Source organism: Sminthopsis crassicaudata, chromosome 1 (assembly GCF_048593235.1).
Source record: "Sminthopsis crassicaudata isolate SCR6 chromosome 1, ASM4859323v1, whole genome shotgun sequence".
Lineage (NCBI taxonomy): Eukaryota > Metazoa > Chordata > Mammalia > Dasyuromorphia > Dasyuridae > Sminthopsis > Sminthopsis crassicaudata.
The window spans coordinates 376,465,734-376,486,836 of record NC_133617.1 but is presented as its reverse complement, the minus strand read 5'-3'; the positions used below and the strand labels follow the sequence as shown (position 1 = coordinate 376,486,836).

At 33.9% G+C, this 21,103-nt stretch overlaps 1 protein-coding gene across 3 annotated transcripts in view; it reads right to left on the bottom strand.

The window, feature by feature from the left end:
* DCC (DCC netrin 1 receptor) overlaps positions 1-21,103 on the bottom strand; it is a 1,370,610-nt gene that overhangs the window by 1,190,034 nt on the left and 159,473 nt on the right. The gene's annotated exons all lie outside the window — the stretch shown is intronic.

Sequence of the window (21,103 nt, the reverse complement as noted above, 5' to 3'; positions counted from 1 at the left end):
ATAATTGTTAAAGGAACAGCTGAAGAGATTATATAGAACCAATAGTCCTTGACAGAAATGCTAATCCATGGTCATTATAGCTATCATTAATGTTCAGCACTCCCTCCAAGACTCTTTCCTTTAGCTCTTCCCTGCACTGATGGTCTGGTTCCCTAAAGAGTGGTTCCTATTTCTATTCAGGTCTAGGAATAATTCAGAAAACTTTAATATCTAATACTATCAACCAAAAGCCCCAACTGCTATGCTCACCATTTCAATCAACCAGTAAACATTTTATAAAAAGATCATTGTCTATGTTGATATAGGAATAAAGAAAGCAAAAATGGGATAAAACTTTCAAGCAAATGACTGGAGCACACTCTCCTACAAATACATACTGGTCCAAGAGACTAGGTTCAATTGCAGAGATGATGTGACCAAAAAGTAAACTCCAAACTTCTAGGTATTCATTTTTTTAAATTTACAGTCATCATTAACCTTTTGTGAAAAAAAAATACTGCTTTTTAAGGTGCTTCCTCATTAGAAATATGTTTCTATGTACATCTTTGTCAGAGTTTTTATTTAAATTTAATGTAATTTTTTCTTTAGTGCACTGGATGTGATATTTCCACTGGTCCAGTCTTTTCAATAGCATGGTCAGTGTTAATAGAATAGTGGAAGAAGAAGAGAGAAAAGGAGAAAAACTCTCCTCTTCCCAGGAATGGTTACTTCTCAGAAGATTTATCAACCCAGAATTTTTAGTTCTTAAATTGAAATCCCCTGTTACTGGGCTGGCCTCTACTATTCTAAACTTGTTTGCTGAATTTGATGTTCTATTTAAAATTCTCAGGAGCTTTTGATTCATTTTTCACTCAATTAAAGAGGTTCTTATCTTTTAAAGCTATCATAGAGCATGAATCATTCTGTTTGTAAGTTTAAAATTTCATCATACCCTTATATTGATTACATGAATTGTAGAGGGATGTGTTCCACATGCCATTCATATATATCATTTTGAGGCTTATGAAATATTTTTACACAGATTTTCTTGTGTGTGTTTCATATCAATTCTGTGAAGCATGTACTAAAAGAATTATGATCTTCATTTTACAAATAAGGAAACTGAGGGTTAGAGGAGCTAAAGTGACTTGTGCATGCTCATAGAAAATGTTAGAGACATTCTTTCACGCTCAGCTTTTTATCCACTAAATTGTTCTGTCTTAGTAATATACTTATCTTTCTTTTCACTTTTTTTGATTCAAAATATATGTAAAACAAGTTGTATCATAAAAATGACAATGCATAAAATCTTGTAAGACACAATTAAGGGGGAAAAAGACTAGATTTTTTTTTTTTAAGATAGAAAGCAGGCCAATTAACAAAAATATTTACATTCTTTGCCTTATCTAAAAAGACCAACCATTCAGTATTCCAAAGTTCATAACAATGGCTTGCTGATATTGCTGCTAGTGTAGATATTTTTAATATGTGTGTATATATACATGTATAGATATGTGTGTAATGAACATTTTTAGTAGTCCGATAAAGCCTTTGGACCTCTTCCCAGAATAAAATTTAAAAAGGATAAAATAAAGATTTCAAAGGAAACAAAAATTTTTTGGGGGGAAGATGTAGGTATTCTCCCCATCTCAAATTCTACCTATAAATCCCTAAATAAAGGATACCTACTCTAATTTCTCTAAAAAGACAGTATAATGTAGTAGAAAGATTACTAAGTGAAAAGTGACTTCAAGTCTCTGGCCCAGTGTGGGGGAAGGTGAATAAAATAAATAAACTTTAACAATTTTTTGACTGTGTCATGAGATCTGAAGTTTAGTCTATGCTAGTTGCTGACACTTCTCAGATTTAGGGCCCATATAGCTTAGGGTAATAGTCTGGAATTCCTTGCCCTGAGCACACTTAAGTTTTTCTTTTTTTTTTTTTTTTTTTTTTTTTTTAATTTTTTAATTCATTATATCAGGTGATGTCAAGCTTAAAAGATGCTTTGGACAAGCCTGAAATCATCAAATGAGAAGGTGGTAAATTTGAAAAGTTAGCTAATTTTATTTTCATTTTTTCTTCTTTTTCTTCTTTTATTTTTAAAATACTTTTTATTATAGCTAGTTATTTATAAAAAATGGATAATTTTTCAACATTGACCCTTGCAAAACCTTCTGTTCCAACTTTACCCCTCTTTCCCCTACTCCCTCCCCTAGATGGCAACCAGTCCAATATATGCTAAATATGTTAAAATTGATATTGAATCCAATATATATATATATATATATAACTTGCTGCACAAGAAAAATCAGATCTAGAAAGAAAGAAAAAATCTGAGAAGGAAAACAAAAATACAAGCAAAAAACAGAAAGAGTGGAAATACTATGTTGTGGTCCACCCTCATTTCCCATAGTTCTCTCTCTGGGTGTAGCTGATTCTTTTCATTACTGAACAATTGGAGTTAGTTAGAACCATCTCACTTTTGAAGAAAATCCCATACATCAGAGCTCATCATCGTATAATCTTTTTGTTGCTGTGTATAATGATCTCCTGGTTCTGCTCATTTCATTTAGCATCAGTTCATATGTGTCTCCAAACCTCTCTGTATTCATCCTGCTGGTCATTTCTTACAGAACAATAATATTCCATAACATTCATATACCACAATTTATTCAGACAATCTCCAATTGATGGTCATCCATTTAATTTCCAGTTTCTAGCCACTACAAAAAGAGCTGACACAAAAGCTCCCTTTCCCTTCTTTAAGATCTCTTTGGGATATAAGCCCAGTACTCGCACTGCTGCATCAAAAGGTATGCACAGTTTGATAACTTTTTGAGCATAGTTCCCAATTGCTCTCCAGAATGGTTGGATCCGTTCCCAATTCCACCAACAATGCATCAGTGTCCCAGTTTTCCCACATCCCCTCCAACATTCAGCATTATCTTTCCTGTCATCTGATCCAATCTGAGAGATATGTAGTGATATCTCAGAGTTGTCTTAATTTGCATTTCTCTGATCAATAATGATTTGGAGCACCTTTTCATATGATTAGAAATAGTTTCAATTTCTTCATCTGAAAATTGCTCATATCCTTTGACCATTTATTTATCAATTTGAGAATGGCTTGACTTCTTATAAATTTGAGTCAGTTCTCTATATATTTTGGAAATGAAGCCTTTATCAGAACCTTTGAATGTAAAAATGTTTTCCCTGTTTAATTGCTTCCCTTCTAATCTTGTCTGCATTCCTTTTGTTTTTACAAAAATATTTTTAATTTGATATACTCAAAATTTTCTATTTTGTGATTAATAATGATCTCTAGTTCTTCTTTGGTCACAAATTCCTTCCTCTTCCACAGGTCTGAGATGTAAACTATCTTGTGTTCTTCTAATTTATTTATAATCTTATTCTTTATGTCTATATCATGAACCTATTTTGACTTTATCTTGGTATACACTGTTAAGTGTGGGTCAATACCTAGTTTCTGCCATACTATCCAATTTTCCCAGCAGTTTTTGTCAAATAGTGAATTCTTATTCCCAAAAGTGGAGTCTTTGTGTTTGTCAAACACTAGATTGCTATAGTTATTGACTATTTTGTCCTGCGAATCCAACCTATTCTACTGATCCACTAATCTATTTCTTACCAATACCAAATGATTTTGATGACCACTGCTTTATAATATAGCTTTAGATCTGGTACAGCTAGACCACCTTCATTTCATTTTTTTTTCATTAGTTCCTTGAAATTCTTGATTTTTTGTTCTTCCAGATGAATTTTGTTGTTACTTTTTCTGTCAGTAAAATAGTTTTTTTGGGAATTTGATTTTATAGCACTAAATAAATAAATTAGTTAAGATAGTATTGCCATCTTTATTATATTCCCTGGACCTATCTAAAAGCACTTCATAGTTTTCTAATTGTTTAGATCTGACTTTATTTGTGTGGAAACTTTCCCTTGGCAGATATTTTATACTATAGAGAAGTATTTAAATGAAATTTCTCTTTGTATCTCTTGCTGCTGAATTTTGTCATTGATGTATAAAAATGCTGATGATTTATGTGGATTTATTTTGTATCCTGAAGCTTTGCTAAAGTTGTGGATTATTTCTAATATCTTTTTAGTAGATTCTCTGGGATTCTCTAAGTATATCTTCATATCATCTGAAAAGAGTAACAATTTGGTTTCCTCATTACCTACTCTAATTTCTTTAATCTTTTTTTTCACCTATTATTGCCAAAGCTAATATTTCTAATACAATACTGAATAGTAATGGTGATAGTGGGCAACCTTGTTGATTTTATTGGGAATGGCTCCAGTTTATTCCCATTACATATGGTGCTTACTGATGGTTTTAAATATATGCTACTGACTATTTTAAAGAAAAGTCCATTGATTCCTATACTCTCAAGTGTCTTTAATAAGAATGGATATTGGATTTTATCAAATGCTTTTTTCTGCACCTATTGAGATGATCATATGTTTTTTATTAATTTGCTTATTGACATAGGCAATTATGCTAACAGTTTTCCTAATATTGAATCAGCCCTGCATTACTGGTATAAATCCTACTTGGTTATGGTGTATTATCCTGGGGATGATTTTTTTTGGAATCTCTTTGCTAAATTTTTATTTAAGATTTTTGCATCAATATACATTAGAAAGATTGGTCTATAATTTTCTGTTTTCATCCTACCTGGTTTAGGTATCAGTACCATGTTTGTGTCAAAAAGGAATTTGGTAGGACTCCTTCATTCCCTATTTTTCAAATAGTTTATATAGTATTGGAGTTAATTGTTCTTTAAAAGTGGGGTAAAATTCACATGTAAATCCATTTCTTTCTGGGGATTTTTCTTAGGGAATTAATAGCTTGTTCTATTTCTTTTTCTAAAATGGGACTATTTAAGCAATTTACTTTCTCTTCTGTTAATCTGGGCAATCTATATTTTTGTAGAGATTTATCCATTCATTTAGGTTATCAAATTTATTGTCATAAAGCTGGGCAAAGCAACTCCTAATTATTTTTCTAATTTCCTCTTTATTGGAGAAAGTTCTCCCTTTTCATTTTTAAGACTAGCAAATTGATTTTCCTCTTTCTTTTTTCTAATTGAATTTACCAAAGTTTTATCTATTTTGTTGGTTTTTTCCTAAAACCAACTCTTAGTTTTATTTACTAATTCAATAGCTTTTTGTTTTGTTTTGTTTTGTTTTACTTCCAGTTCCATTAATCTCTCCTTTTATTTTTTAGAATTTCAAGTTTAGTGTTTGATTGGGGGATTTTATTTTGTTTTTTTTCTAGCTCTTTTAGTTACAAGCCCAATTCATTGATCTTCTCTTTCTCTATTTAATTACTGCTTTGGCTGCATTCCACAGATTTTGATATATTGTCTCATTATGGTCATTCTCTTGGATGAAATTATTAATTGTGTCTATGATTTGCTGTTTCACCCATTCATTGTTTAGTATAAGATTATTTAGTTTCCAATTATTTTTTGGTATATTTTCTTCTGGCTTTTTATTGAATATAGTTTTATTGCATCATGATCTGAAAAGAATGCATTTACTATTTCTGCCTTTCTGCATTTGATTTTGAAGTCTTTATTTCCTAATATATGGTCAATTTTTATAGGTTCCATGAACTTCTGACTAACTTCTGTCTCCATTCATTTTTATCCAAAGATCTATCATGCCTAACTTTTCTAATATTCTGTTTACCTCTTTAACTTTTTATTTATTTTTTGGTTTGATTTATCTAGTTCAGAGAGTGAGAGATTGAAATCTTCCACTATTATAGGTTTTCTATCTATTTCTCCTTGCAGCTCTCTTAACTTCTCTTTTGGGAATTTCGATACTATACCACTTGGTGCATATATGTTTAATATTGATATTGCTTCATTATCTATGGTATCCTTTAGCAAGATATACTTTCCTTCCTTATCTCTTTTGATTAGATCAATTTTTTGCTTTTGCTTCATCTGAGATAAGGATGGCTACCCCCTGCTTTTTGTACTTCACTGGAAGCATAATATTTTCTGCTCCAGCCTTTTACCTTTACTTTATATGTATCACCCTGCTTTAAATGTGTTTCCTGTAAACAACATATTTTAGAATTCTGGCTTTTAATCCAGTCTGCTATCTGCCTCCATTTTATGGGAGAGTTTACTCCATTCACATTTACAATTAAAACTACTATTTCTGTATTTCCTGCCACCTTATTATACCCAGATTATACTTTTCTCTTTCCTTTTCCCTTTACTCCCCTTCCCAGTATTTAACTTATGAGCACTACTTGCATCAAGCGGCCCTCCCCCTTTAGAATCCCTCCCCTTTAGAGGCCCTCTGCCTTTCTTATACCTTTCCTCGATTTTAATATTCCATTCTGTTTAGCCTACTCCTTCCCTTTTTGCTTTTCCCCTCCCACTTTTTAATGAGGTGAGAGAAATTTCTCTGTAAACTGAATATGTCTAATATTTTCTCTTTGAGCCAAATCTGATGAGAGTAAGATTCACACATTGTTCCTCCTCCTCCCTTCTTGTTTTTTTTTTTCCTTCTTTATCCTGATTTTCCACCCATTTGCTCTTCTCCAGTTACACCATCCCCCATTTTCATTTTCTACCCTTTTTCTTTAAACCAATGTGACAATATTGGATGAAATGCTTTTATTTTTTTCCTCAGATAAGCCTATTAGGATTTAACTATGGAAAGTTGAAGTGATTTTCTTCTGCTTAAGTTGTCCAGTAGCTCAAGGCTGGGCTCCAGCTGTCAGACCTCCTGGAGGTTCAATAAGATTAATCTTCAAAGACCTTAGCAGCATTCCAAAGGTTTGTAACAGCATTACATCTCTCGATAAAACCATTTCATTGCGCCCAGTAAGATGAGTTCAGGGTCAATACTGAACACTAATGGTATATTGGAAGCTGACGAGGTAGAAGATGCTGTGATGTACCCTCTGACACAGCCCATTTGGGGTTAACTCATGGAGGGCAACAATAGCTATGGCCAAGTGGACATTGTTTAATAACATTGAAAAAACATTGGAGAAGTAGAGAGTAAAGTGACCTAGAGCTAAATCTAGAGGGGCACAAAGGGATTGGAAGGTACTAAGAAATTGACCTAAACCCATTTGCTAAGACAAACTGTTCAGTGCTGAACAGTATCTGCTGATTTAAAATCACAGCATTTTAGAGCTAAAAAGGACCAAAAATTTCAAAAGTACAACTTTCTAATTATTATAGAGAAGGATTTATAGGCAGTTACACTAAGTTAGTTTTTCTGCAGACATCAGTATAATAGAGGAAATATCTAAAGTCTCTTTTAAGCAACAAGATTCTATGCATGTTATGAAGTCCAAACTTCAGATATGTTTGGGGTTGTTTGTTTTCTTTCATTTTTCCATTATACCATTATGGGAGCACATCAGCTTTCAACAAAGCCTTAACCAAGTGAAACGATTTCAAATGTAGCTGATTTTCAAAAATTAGGCTGAGTTTACCCAAAATTCTGATTCCAAAGTCTTTATCCCTTTTCCAAAGAACAAATTCAGCAGGTTGTTTATTTATAGTTGTCTGCTTTCCAAATGATAGGAAATTTGTCCAGTACTGGTATAATAGATAAAGTTCTAAATACCAAGTAAGGAAGTATAATGTTTGAATACTGTCTTTTAATCATAATTCATAAATTGAATTACAAAATAATTTTATTGAATTATTTTATACTTATAAATTGACCATAATAGCCCCATCATTTGACTTGTTTGAATCTCAAATCACTTCACATAAGCTTCACCTCAGTTTTCTTATTTGCAGAATGATGGAGTTAAAAATGACCTTTAAGGTCTCTTCCAACTTTAGAGGTATGATCTGATGATTTATTAAGTTATAAAGGAAATAATAAATCTTTGGTGCAGTACTAGAATATCCAAAGTCTCCCAACCAAAAATTCAAGGACAGGAAAGACCATGACATTTAAAGAATTAATTGGAAGAGGGAAAAAGAAATATTTCTTGAATTCTTTAAAACCAACTTCCTTTAGTTCTTTAAACTATGCTCATCTAGGACCCTCTATTCCTATATGTAGTTCAGGTCTTCCAAGCATTGTCTCAAAAAAGATAGCAATACTCATGTGTATCAATTGCCTTTGAACTTGCTCTTGAGCTAAGAAAATTGAGGCCATTCACACAATAGCTGGTGTTAAAATGCTGAGAGGATCAACCTTTCTCTTAAAGAGTAAAAACAGTGATTCAAGAAAATGGCTCTCACATTTGGCTTTGGGTCAAACAAGTCTGAAGCCTCCAGTGGAACACTGTGCTAGTTTTCTGATCCTCACTTGCTCAATTATAATCACTGAGAACATTCCCAACAAAGCCTTAAAATTAAATTTTAAAAATTCTTGGTGTAAGCTCAAGTACAAGAAAACCATTTTGATGTTCCTAGAATTATTATAGTTATCATTTTTCCAGTTTAACTTCATATCAAATACAGAGTTTCCTTCTTAATGTTTTCTATAAAGAGTCTTTGCAGTATGGTGAATATACGTAGCTCACTTCTGAGTTTGTTGGGTTTTTTTTTTTTTTTTTTGGTTTGTTTTTTTACTAGGCAGCAATGCTATTGATATCATGTGCTTTGAGGATTGAGAGCCAAAAAACCTCTTTGACTAAAAGAGAGCCTTCTTCTAATTTTTGGACATGCCAGAAATCCAAATGCCTACAACAAAAGAAATTCTAATTTTTGGAATGCCGGGAAGTTGGAATTTCTTTGCTTGAAGGCATTCAGTAATTGGTCAAGATCCAAATATTAACTAGTTTATCAGATTACTTTTGGACATTTATCAATGTGGCATATAATTATTTCTGTTGTTGTTGTTGAGGAAGCATGGAGAAGATAGAGATGAAAAGGGGGTAGCTCTAGAACACTGGGGATTCTGACTGGACTAAGGAACTGGACTGGACTTAGCAGAAGGTAGGATGAACAATCTCAACTCTTGGGGAGAAGGAAGAGAGATTCAGGGTCTGGCATAAGAAGAGGGAAAAATTAATCAATCGATCAATAAGGCCATCATTGATGGCCAAGTTGGAGACAGCTCAAGGGGTCCAGCTGGATCTAAAGTCAGGAAGATCTGAATTGAAATCCAGCCTCAGACACTAAATGTGCCACCCTGATACTTAACTGCTTTTTGCCTTATGTCACTGGAGAAGGAAATGGCAAACTTCTTTAATATGTTTGCTAAGAAAAACCTCATATGAGGTCCTGAAGAGTCAGATGCAAAACAATTGAACGATAACAATACTAGCAAAATGTGCCAGGCACTGTGCTAAGCTCTGGGAGTACAAAGAGGGACGAGACAATCCTGGTCCTCAAGGAGCTTGCAATCTAAAGAAGCCAGTTTTTGGTATGGATGATGATTAGTTAAGAACTTTGGGGAAAAGTATTGGTAACTCCATTACTTCTGGAAACCATCCAGGCTGACTGGGACTGATGGAGGAGGAAGGGAAGTGGCGAACAGGGGCTCAGAGCTTTTCTCCCTGCCCACCCGCCTCTTCACACTCCAGCCACAATGGAAGCAAAAAGGTTTTTTTTTTTTTTTTTTTAATTTAATAGTGAGAAGTAACTCCAGTTCTGTCAATTCCATCTCTATTCTCTGCCTTTCACATAAGACAGAATTGTTAAATCCTCCTCAGAATAGTGAAACAATCATCAGAACTCAATGATCAACAAAAGCGGACAAAGGCTTTCAAAATCTCGGTCTCTGCCAAATTCTCATTAGCCCTTCCCACGCTTAAAAAATGTCACAGCAATGACACATCTGATTGTAGGGCCTAGCACCAGCCTGGAGAAGGCTCAAGCTCCCTCTGTCAGTCACTACTCAAATGTTGACTTACCCACATGCTGATTTCTTTTGAGAACGGCTTTCCACCCCCACCCCCTTTGGGCTTGGCAGACCCTCAGGTCCTCTGGAAACTGGCAAATATACTTTCAGCTCATACAGTGAAAGAAAGTCCTGTGGTAGAACTCCAGGGGTTTTTGAAGAAAGGTTACTCAAACGTTAAAAAAAAAAAAAAAGATAATGATGGAAAGGGAGCAAAGCAAAGCTTGCGTGCTCTAATCAAACTTAAGTGTAAATGATAGATGCTGAAGAGGGACCCTCACTGATGGGGATGGGGAACCAACCAACAAACAAACATCAACAAGAAGGAAAAACTAGTGCATCATTTCTAATATCAGAGGATTCCAGTTTGTCAGCTGGTGATAGCTCAGAATTGAAGAGCATAAAAATCACTCTTCAAGGTGTGAATAGCTGTGAAGTTCTAGTGTGGAATGTGAATAGGTGAGTAAGAGAAGTGTTAGAGAGGAGGGAAAAAGTAAAAGGGGAATGGCGAACCCAGTGCACACTTCATTAATGGCTTCAGATTTTTATCTTTTACATGCCTCTTAGACCAAGAATATCCATACTCATTTCTGCAGTGTTTTAAAGTTACATATATACCCATATATGTAGGTGTTTATATTGATATGTATATATACATATGTGTATATAGATATATGCATGTATATGTAAATGTAATCTCATTTAGTCTATAATGTAACCCCATGAGGTAAATGCTATAGGTATTATTATTCCCATTTTACAGATGATGAAATTGAAACTCAAAGAAGTTGATGTTACTTATTCCAGACACTCTGTCTCCTGCCTCTATGTCTTTGTATGGATTTCCCATAGTCCCAGGGAACATTATAGCAAAGTTCAAGTACTATCTAAGTACTTGAGGTGTTCTCCTCACTAAATAAACCTATTTTTTTTTTTACATATTATATGTACATATATATGTATTGGTATATATGTATATACAATATGTATTATATATATATGTATGAATATGTATATACACACACACACACACACACATACACACGTTTATTTATGTGTGTGTATAGTCAGTAAAGAACTAGCATTGGAGGCAGGAAATCCTGGGTGCAAAAGCTGTTTCTAGCTTCTACTGGATAAATTAACTCTGGGCAACCAATTACCTCACAATCCTCTGAGCAATTCTCTATAAAATTAAGCTATAGAGAAGGTATGGCTCTTCACCAGTCTAGGGAGGCCCTTCATCTGGGAGATCTATGTATCCAAAACCATCAGAGTTTTAATGACTACCTTCCCTATATCTTGCATTTATTTTTCTTTGTATATGTTTCATCTGTCACATAAATTTTTTGAGGACTTGAAGAGTTTAGCTTATCATTTTTTTTTTTAATCTTTAGCATTTATACTGGCTGGTTCACAAAGTACTTAAAAACTGGTTGCAATTAGAAATGTATTGAGTCACCCAGCTAAGTGTACTCTCTGTTTCTCTTTCTGTGTGTTTCTCTCTTTTTTTGTCTCTCCCTCTCAGACTCACTTTCTGTCTGTCATTTTTCTTCTCTCTGTCTTTCTTTTCATGTATATATGTATATTTTCAAAACTTGCTTCTCATTTACCCCCACTCTTAAAGTTTTCAAACTATAAATAATTGTAATTGTAAATAATACTTAGTATGTAAAAGGAATTTAAATGTTTCTTGATGAAATGAAATAAAGAGTAAATGTGTTCTCAATATTTCCAAGAACAGGGATACCCTATTTTTAACATAAAAAAAAATGTGATAGGTACCTGCAGGTACATGATAATATTTGCATCTGTTCATTTACAACTGACTGACTGTGAACTCCATGTTATAACTCCACCCTCCTGAGGTGTTAAAGGCCCACTGGTTGGGAAGCATTGATTTAGAGTGGCGGATTAAACATTCTTGGTTTTCTATAATTCATTTTTAACAAGCATCGAAGAAATACCTGCAGTGTGCAAGGTAGCATTGGGTTAGAATGAATTTTCTGAGAATACATAAGCCATTCACCTAATAATTCCTTGATTTCTAGATCTTTAGCAACCTCATAATTCTATGCATGACTGTCAGATGGTTACCACTGTTGCTACCTGTGAGCTTCCTTAATCCTAGGAGTTTTGTTTTGTGTTTGTTTTTATTTGGGACCAGTGACTGCATTGGCTGGGCCAAATCTCAGTATGGCAAATCTTTCCATGGTACACTTGGTATAGATGAGCAATTTGTCTGTAATTTGTCGTTTTACAAAATTGTCTGGAACCCCAGGGAAGTTAACTGATTAACTTGTGGTCCTGAAGTCAATATATACCAGAGGAAGGGATGGAACTCAAGTCTTTCTTACTACACAAATTACATAAACTCTTTGACTAAGGGCTTTATCTTAATGTTATCAGAAGAACTAAAGATTTTTTTTTTTTTTAAAGGGAGACAGCCTATCACAATGGATAGTGATTTGGGCTAAGAATCAAGAAGTTGTGTGTACCTTCTACTTCGAAGTGGAGAAGATGGTCAGTCAAACAAATAAAAATTTTTTCTATTGAATGTAATTGATCGAGAATAAAATATTCAATAATAAATATTAGTGAAGAATAGCAAAATATTTCAGTGACTTTCATTATATTTTATAAAGAGATGACGAAAGGATTAGAATGGGTTCTTCCCACAGCCAGTTCAGCCATTAAGGGTGGTCTCCCTTGGTGTTGCTCTCCTCTCACCCTACTAACAGTGGGCCTGGTACCACACAGCAGTTTCACATCTGTCTCACTATTGCAAACGTTTAGAATAGTAAACATATTAACTATTAATAAGAACGCAAATTGGCCATTAAGAAAGCCAGAGAAATTAATGAGAAGCAAATGCCTAACATTAAATTGAAGTTTTTGCTCTAAGGCATTAGGCAAGGTAGCCCAATGCAATTGCTTTCAAAAGCTAATAAGACTCAGTCATTACAAGTTTTTGAATAGCTGAGCAAATTATTCAGAATTATTTGGGGTGCTTGAAACACCCACTTGAGAGTCATTTTACCTTCATTCCTGTCACAATTTACTTGTTTGTTTGTGGGGGGTTTTTTGTTTGTTTTTTTTTTTAAATCTTTTGTTAAGGACCTATGTTCAGAAACTCCTCTCTTTTGTTCAGTCATTTTTACTCATGTCCAACTCTCTGTGACTCCCTTTGGAGTTTTCTTGACAAAGATACTGAAGTGCTTTTTCCATTTCCTTCTCTAGCTTCTTTTATTTTACAAATGAGGAAGCTAAAGCAACCAAGGTTAAGTGACATGCCCAGAATCACACAGCTAGTGTCTGAAGCCACATTTGATGTGTCTTCCTCCAGCATTCTAAACAGTAGGCTACCTAGCTGTCTCTGGCTATCCTCCTGCCACAATCCCTATGCAAAGTGAATTCTGATTCTAGAGGAACAAAAAGCAGGATTGGGAAAAATTATATAAGGAAATGGCTGGCACAAAATTGAATGCAATGGAATGTTGTAAAAGAAATCAGGAATTTGTAGTTAGACACCTCAGGTATATAACCTTCAAGCTGGAGGAAATTTGACAGATTCATTTGTCTACTCCAAGTCTCAATTTCACATTTGAAATAGGGATAATAATATTTTCAATATAGACTTTAACTGAGCTATAAGGAGCAAATGAGAGTATATATAAAGTACTTTGCAATAATAAAGGACTTAGCACATTACCTGGAACATAGTAGGCAGTTGATATAAATGGTTGTTCCCTTTTTCCTTTTCCTATTCCCATACCTATTCAAAGTGTTTGGCATATCTTAGGCAGTTAATGGTAATTAATTGATTGCTTTGTCCTATAATTTAAGACTCAGAACCTGCTGAGAACAGTAGAAAGAAAAGCTAACTGTGAAGAGGCAATCACAAAGAACTGAATAAGCCACTAAAATCCAGCAAGGAAAATATTGCTTGAATAATACTACTTCTAATACTAATAATAACAAAATTATATTTTCTTATTAAAAGAATAATATTTATATGTTTATTACATATAATATAGGAATTTAAAGTATGAAAAATATGTATTTAATTTTTATGTATTATGTAATAATTATATATAATTAACATATATATAATTAAATATATACTTAACATATAATATATAATAATGAAATATAAATAAATAATATATGACTAAATGAATAAATATAATATGTAATATTAGATAGATAGATAGATAGATAGATATGAAATCTCATTTGCACCTCAAAATAATCCTGAGAGGTAATATAAATTTTATTATACCCATTTTGTGGATGAGGAAACTGAGACTTAAGAGAAGTTTGACAACTTGATCAAAGTGATAGGACTAGCAAATGTGAGAAGGAGGATTTAAAAACAGATCTGTACTGAAACCAAATCCTATTTTCATTTCACAATACCAAATCCTACATTCACCCAATAAGTGAAACGCACTAGAATAAAAAGAACTTTTTTTTTTCCTTTTTATTTTGATTCTTATTTCACAACATGATTAATGTGGAAATGTGTTAAATATGATTTTACATGGATAACGTATATCCTATTTCTTCCCATCATGGGGAGGAAAAAAAAAGAAGTTAGAACTCAAATCTTAAAATAAGTCAATGTCAGAAACTTTCTTCACATATAATTGAAAAAAAAAAAAGAACATACTATTAAGTAGGGAAAAAATTAAAAATAGAAAAAAGAGAGAGAGGTAGAGAGAAACACACACAGAAAGATAGCCTCTATATCCAAGGCCCAGAGCCTTTATGTCATCACAAGTAGAGGGAAGGAGACATACAGCCTGAAGCCCAAAGGGAAGATATCTTGGCAAGTCAGATAGGGAAGGGAATCTTTCTTGTCTAGAAGCCAAGAGGGATAAGGTGAGTATGGCTCCAAGTTTATGGAATAATAGTCAAAGATAGTGGAGTCTTAAAGTCGGAAAACCTACATATAGTTAGAATGAATTGGAAGACTATTAGAAGAAAGGTAACTTGGCTGGAAAGAAAGCTAAGGTTTGGGGATATTATTCCAAAGCATTGATAATCAAATCCACCAACCAAAGATTAAAAAATATTGAGTCAATATTAAGAGCAGGTAGTGGTTGATGAGTCAGTACTGAGGAAGGAGTTAAGAAAAATTAGGCCTAGTTCCTGGGAATTGGTATAGGGCATCAAAATTCACAGAAGTTTATAAATTGGACCTTTTTGTTTATTTATCTACAGTTTTACCAAAATAAAAACTTAAAAAAACCAATTTTAATATAATACCTCAGTGAATGTCAGACTAATTCTGTAATCTAGTCAGGGGAGAGGGGAAGTATTTTATAGATATCTCATTTGATCCTCACAATATCTTCAGGAAGTAGGTGAAATTATTTTCTCTATTTCACAGTTGAGGAAACTGAGTCAGAGAGAGATCAAAGTGACTTGAGCAGGGCATACAAATAATAAGTATCAGATTTCAGGTTTGAAATCAGATCTTTCTATCTCTAAGCCCAGATATACACTGCACCACTGAGGAAAACAAAAAAATCAATCAAACAAAACAAAAACAACAAGGAGCTTGTATTTTATTAAGGGAAACAATATATACATGAGTGAATATAAAATTTGTATAAAATAAGTGGAAGACAATTGTGTTGAGATATAGAAAGTAAAGAGATAATAAGGAAGAATATTATATAAGAAACCCACTTAAACTTCTGTTGATCATGTGACTAAGCATCCATAATACACCCAGCCAAGCAGTTAGGTGATAGACTGAAGAAACAGTCAAGTCAAGAGCCAGATAGTCCTCAGTTAAAATCCACTCTCATCATCTTGTAGGTTCTTGACTATTTAAAAACTTCCTTCAATCAACCTTTCTTCCTCTTGGTTGTTTTCATCCCATTGTTCCCTCTTAGACTGAATCTTCTCTAGTCCTGATCTTATTTCCTTTGTTGGACTCACTTCTAGGCATTTTATTTTTTTTCTCAATTTTTCTTTTTTCTTCCTTCTTGATCTGATTTTTCTGATGCAACAAGATAACTGTATAAATTTGTATACATGTATTGGATCTAATATGTATTTTGACATATTTAATATGTATTGGACTACCTACCAGCTAGGGGAGGGCGTGGGGGAAAGGAGGGGAAAATTTGGAACAAAAGGTTATGCAAGGATCAATGTTGGAAAAATTACCCATGCATATGCTTTGCAAATAAAAAAAAAAACTTTAATAATGCATTATTTTATTTTATTTGTGTTGTTATAACACCACACTACTAAAATAATAATAAAAATAATTTTAAAATTCATAATTCTATTATCCTTTACTACTTTGCTCTTAACAGTTCTGTGAGGTAGGATTAAAGGGTTACAGGTTTAAAGATGGAAGGAGTATTATACCTAGTACATTAGTATTTCCATGCTGTGGTTAAAAATTTTAGCTACCATTTGGTTAATTGGCATCCCTAAAATCATCCCAGACTGGAATGCAACTCAAGTTTTCATAGGTTCATAAGAACATGTAAATAGTTCCAGAAAATAACTAATAAATAATATTACTAGTTATTTTCTGGAACTATTTACATTATTAATATTATTTACACTGGACCTTATATTATGTTTTATGTCTACAATGAAGGAAAACTAGCTAATCCCAGATTTCAAATATATCAAACTCCAATTCCAGCATTAATCAATGAGCACAGACAAGAAGAGGGCAGAAAATCATGTGACAAAAATGAACATAGGCAGGAAGACAACTTGAATTTTAGTCACATGTCCTATGGATAATAGCTCTGTCACCCTAGGCATATTACTTAACCTTTCTCAACCTCAGTTTTCTCATCTGTTTAAAAAAAAAAAATAACACCTGCCGTCTATTGAAAGGGTTTCTATAAATATACAATGAAATATCTGAAGAAAACCATGGCACCATGGAAAGAGCAGTGGAATTAGAATGAGAAAATCTATGTTCCATGCTTGATTCTGACATTCAGTAACCATGAACAAATCAATTAAATTTTTCTGAGCCTAAATTTTCTCATCTGTAAAATGGTTTTATCTCATTGTCTCTATGCAGCTTTGTAAGACTAAATATTTTAGAGCAGGTATTAATCTGGAGTTCTATATCAAGAGTTCTCATGTTCCCCCCTTCTTATACTCTTTCCCATCCATTACTAAAACTAATCCTTGTACTAGCTGTTTGCCTCAGGGTTTTATTGTGAGGAAAGTTAAAAAGCTTAAATCATTATACAAATATGTACCATAATCAAATAAATGTAAGATACTAAAGACAGAAAAGGGGAAAAATTTTTTTCCACAATTTACTAAAAAAATAAAACCAAAAGAAATACTGTAGCTATAGTGAGTCCTAATTTTCAAAAAGTACTGCAAAAAATTGGATGTCTAATTAAAAAGACCAAGACTAGTGGCCTTGGGCTGAATAGAGCCACTTCAGGCAATATCGGCCTTAAACAGATGCTTTCTTTGTCTGAATAAAAGGCCTGAGGCTTCTTTAGGTGACAATTGTGGTGCCAAATTCCCTGGGGAGATCTTTTAAAAAATGTGCAGAGGCTTCCCAGTGACATGAGGTGGCTATTGTATCCCTAACAACTGTGCAACACAGGCCTCAATGTAGACATAAGGGGCTTTAGACCAAGTGGGAGGGAAAGACGTGCACCTGGAGGGAAGCCTTCCTTTCAGCAAGGAATTGTGGGAGGAGGAAATTAAGTGACCATGATCCAGGGGCAGGAAAAAATAGTAACAGATGCCTTTTCCCAAGCTGGGAGCTGGTTTATATAATACCCAGAGTCTGCAAAATATACTTTAGCTTTCATGGTGTCATTGTGTCCCTCTTGCCTGTGAGACATTGCAGAACAGTTCTAAGATATTTTCTAAGAATTGAAAGAAAAATTCCTTGTCAAAGAAAGAATTGATAACATTTCTAACTGAAGTCTAAGAGCTATAGAGGATGATAGCATCATAAGATCATGCATTTAGAGTTGAGGGAATTTAAAGTCATTTAAACCCCATATTCTTAAACTATGGTTTACAAACCCATATGAGGTCTCATAATTGAATGTAAGGGTTTCAGAATTATGATTTACTATAAAATGTGTGATTTGTGCACTTATATCAAGGCAAAAAGAATAGTCCCATATATATATATAGGCAAAAAGAAGTCCCAAGTAGAAAAAGTTGAAGAAACCCTGATTTGGACAAAACCATTCTTTTTAGAGAAGAAACTGAGGTCTATGGTCATTAAATGGCTTTATTTAGTCAAAAAGATAGCAAACATCAGAATTGATATTTAATCACAGATTCTCTGACCACCGATGCTTTTTGCATTGTAGACATGTTGTGTGACATAAGATAGCTGAACTTAAAATCGAAACGACCTGGGTTTGGGTTCTAGCTCTAACACAGAGTTCTGTGTCCCTAAGTAAATCATTTCACTATTAGTTTCTCCAGGCACTTTTTAAATCTAAGAGTTTTCTAACTTCATTCATGCAGATAGACGGTATTTCAGAACAGATGATATCATAGATCTACACAAAGGAAAAGAAGGAAAAGAAAGGGGGGAAAGATGCACATGAAATATAAAATGGTGTTTGGTAACATCCAGCCTCCGGAGGCTATTTTTTTCATATGGCATCAAGCCCTTAAATATTGCAGAGCCTGTGAGAAGTGATCTATACCCACTTAGAAGGGTTTTCAAAAAAGACCAAGTGAATAAAGAATGTCTACTGTTCAGGTTTGGGGAAAGAATTCTTTAATTGGCATTTGTGAACATATGTGTATTTGTGTGTATATGTACATGCATATATGTACACACATATGCATATACATTTATACATACACTTGAGCAATATATACACAAACACAAATACATATGTGTATACATACACATATACATGCACTTTCAATACAATTGATTTTCTTTGTAAATCTATGTATCTTTTTTATGAGTTCTTTGTTGTTGCGGTTCCTCCTTTGTTCTAGGAAAGGACCAGTGACATCAGGAGGAGGATGTCAAAAGACTTATTAAGAGAAGGGACCGTTGACTTCAGGACATTGTCTAAGAAGTCATACTTAACCCAAGGAGGTGAAATCCACTTTGACTTAGAATTGTTCATGAATATGTGTATCTCTGATAGAGAGTCTATCTGGGCTTGATCCAGAAAGGAACACAAAAAGAAACATGAGCTAAATTGCTTCCAGGTAATTGCAAAGTTTCATTGATGATCCCAAGCTTCCCGTGGATTAAGAATACTTATCTTTTTAATATTGACATTGTACTGTTGCTGTTACAGAGAAATGAGAAATGGAACAAGTAACAGTCTTGGAAGAATTAAAAATTATTATCACACATAGGGCTCTGCGTGAGGAGGTTGTAATACATTATCAATGAGAAACTGGAGATAAGCAGGAGTTAAAAGCTTCACCAAGAGAATGTGAGTTAGGAAAAGAAGAGGGGCTGGTGAGACTAAAGGTTAAAAAGTTGATAGCCAGGATGCTCTACCTGGGGATATCAGGAGAAATTTAGGAAATCCTCCTGCATGCTGGATGGAGATCCTACAGTAAACCTACAGGAGAACACTTGCAATAGTAGCACAGGATGGATGAATAGCAATTTGCATTGGTAGAGGTACTTTTGAAATTGATGAGATCACAGGTTGATTTGAATCTATAAAGCAGAAATTCAGTCAATCATTAAAAATAATGCCTTAGTATGGCATTATATTAGAGTTCTTGGGAAACAAAGGAAGGCTGAAAACTAAGTATGTGGTTCAATAGAAAGAGGTCTTTAATGTAAAGTCCTTTGTTGGTACTGACTACCTGTGCGATCTTGGACATGATCTCTGTGTGCCTCAATTTCTTCGCATGTGAAATGAGATTGTTGGGCTAAATAGCCTCTGAATTCCCCTTTTAGTTCTAGACCTATGAGAACTAGGATTGGAATCAGGAAGCCTTGAGTTCCAATGTGATCTTAGATACCTTCTAAGGTATGTGACTTTTTTTGTTTGTTTGTTTTTTCATTTTAATTTTTAAAAATTTATTTTCTAAAGCTTTTTATTTTCAAAACATGTCCATAGATAATCTTCAACATTTATCCTTGCAAAACCTTGTGTTCCAATTTTTTTTCTCCCTTCCTTCACTCCACTCCACTCCCTCCCTTAGACAGTAAGTAATGCAATATATGTGAAACATGTACAACTCTTCTATATGTATTTCCACAATTATCTTGTTGCACAAGAAAAAATCAGATTACAAGGGGAAAAATGAGAAAGAAAAACAAAAAGCAAGCAAACAACAAAAATAGTGAGAATGCTATGTTGTGATTCACAGTCTCCATAGTCCCTTCTCTGGATGCAGATGGCCTCTACATCTCAGCATCATTGGAATTGGCCTCAATCACCTCACTGTTAGAAAGAGCCACGTGCATCAGAAATGATCATCGTATAGAATTGTTGTTGAAGTATTCAATGATCTCCTGGTCCTGCTCATTTCACTCAGCATCAGTTCATGTAAGTCTCTCCAGGCCTTTCTGAGATCACCCTGTTGGTCATTTCTTACAGAACAAGAATATTCCATAACATTCATATACCACAATTTATTCAGCCATTCTCCAATTGATGGGCAACAACTCAGTCTCCAGTTTCTGGCCACCACAAAAAGGGCTGCCATGAACATTGTTGCACATACAGGTCCCTTTCCCTTCTTTAAGATCTCTTTTGGATATAAGCCCCATAGAAACACTGGGTTTGCACAGTTTAATAGCCTCTTGGGCAGAGTTCCAAATTGCTCTCTTTCAGAATCACCAGACAAGTTTATAATTCCAGCAACAATGAGTTAGAGCTGTGTGACTTTGGGCAAGAGATTGAACCTTATTTGTGTAACTTTCCTCAGTTGGAAATTGAATCCACCTCCCAGAATTATGGTAAGGATCAAATGAGATATTTGTAAAGTTTTAGCATAGTACCCAATAGTTAGACACTATATAAATGCTAAATTTTATTGTTAGAGGTATAACTTTTTGTGTTTAAAAAAAAAGAAAGAAAAACAATGATTGCTTATTATATACATGCTCTTTTTAACCGTAACTGTTGAAAATCCAGTGGTGGCAAAAATAGTTTCTCTTGTTACCTTAGTAAAGAGGCTTTTTTTTTTCTTCTCAAAGTATAGCTAAAATAGATAACAAATGGGTTTTTTTTATAAGAAGAAAAAATGTCCAGTGAGTGTAAACTGCCTACTGAAAGCTTCCCTCTTC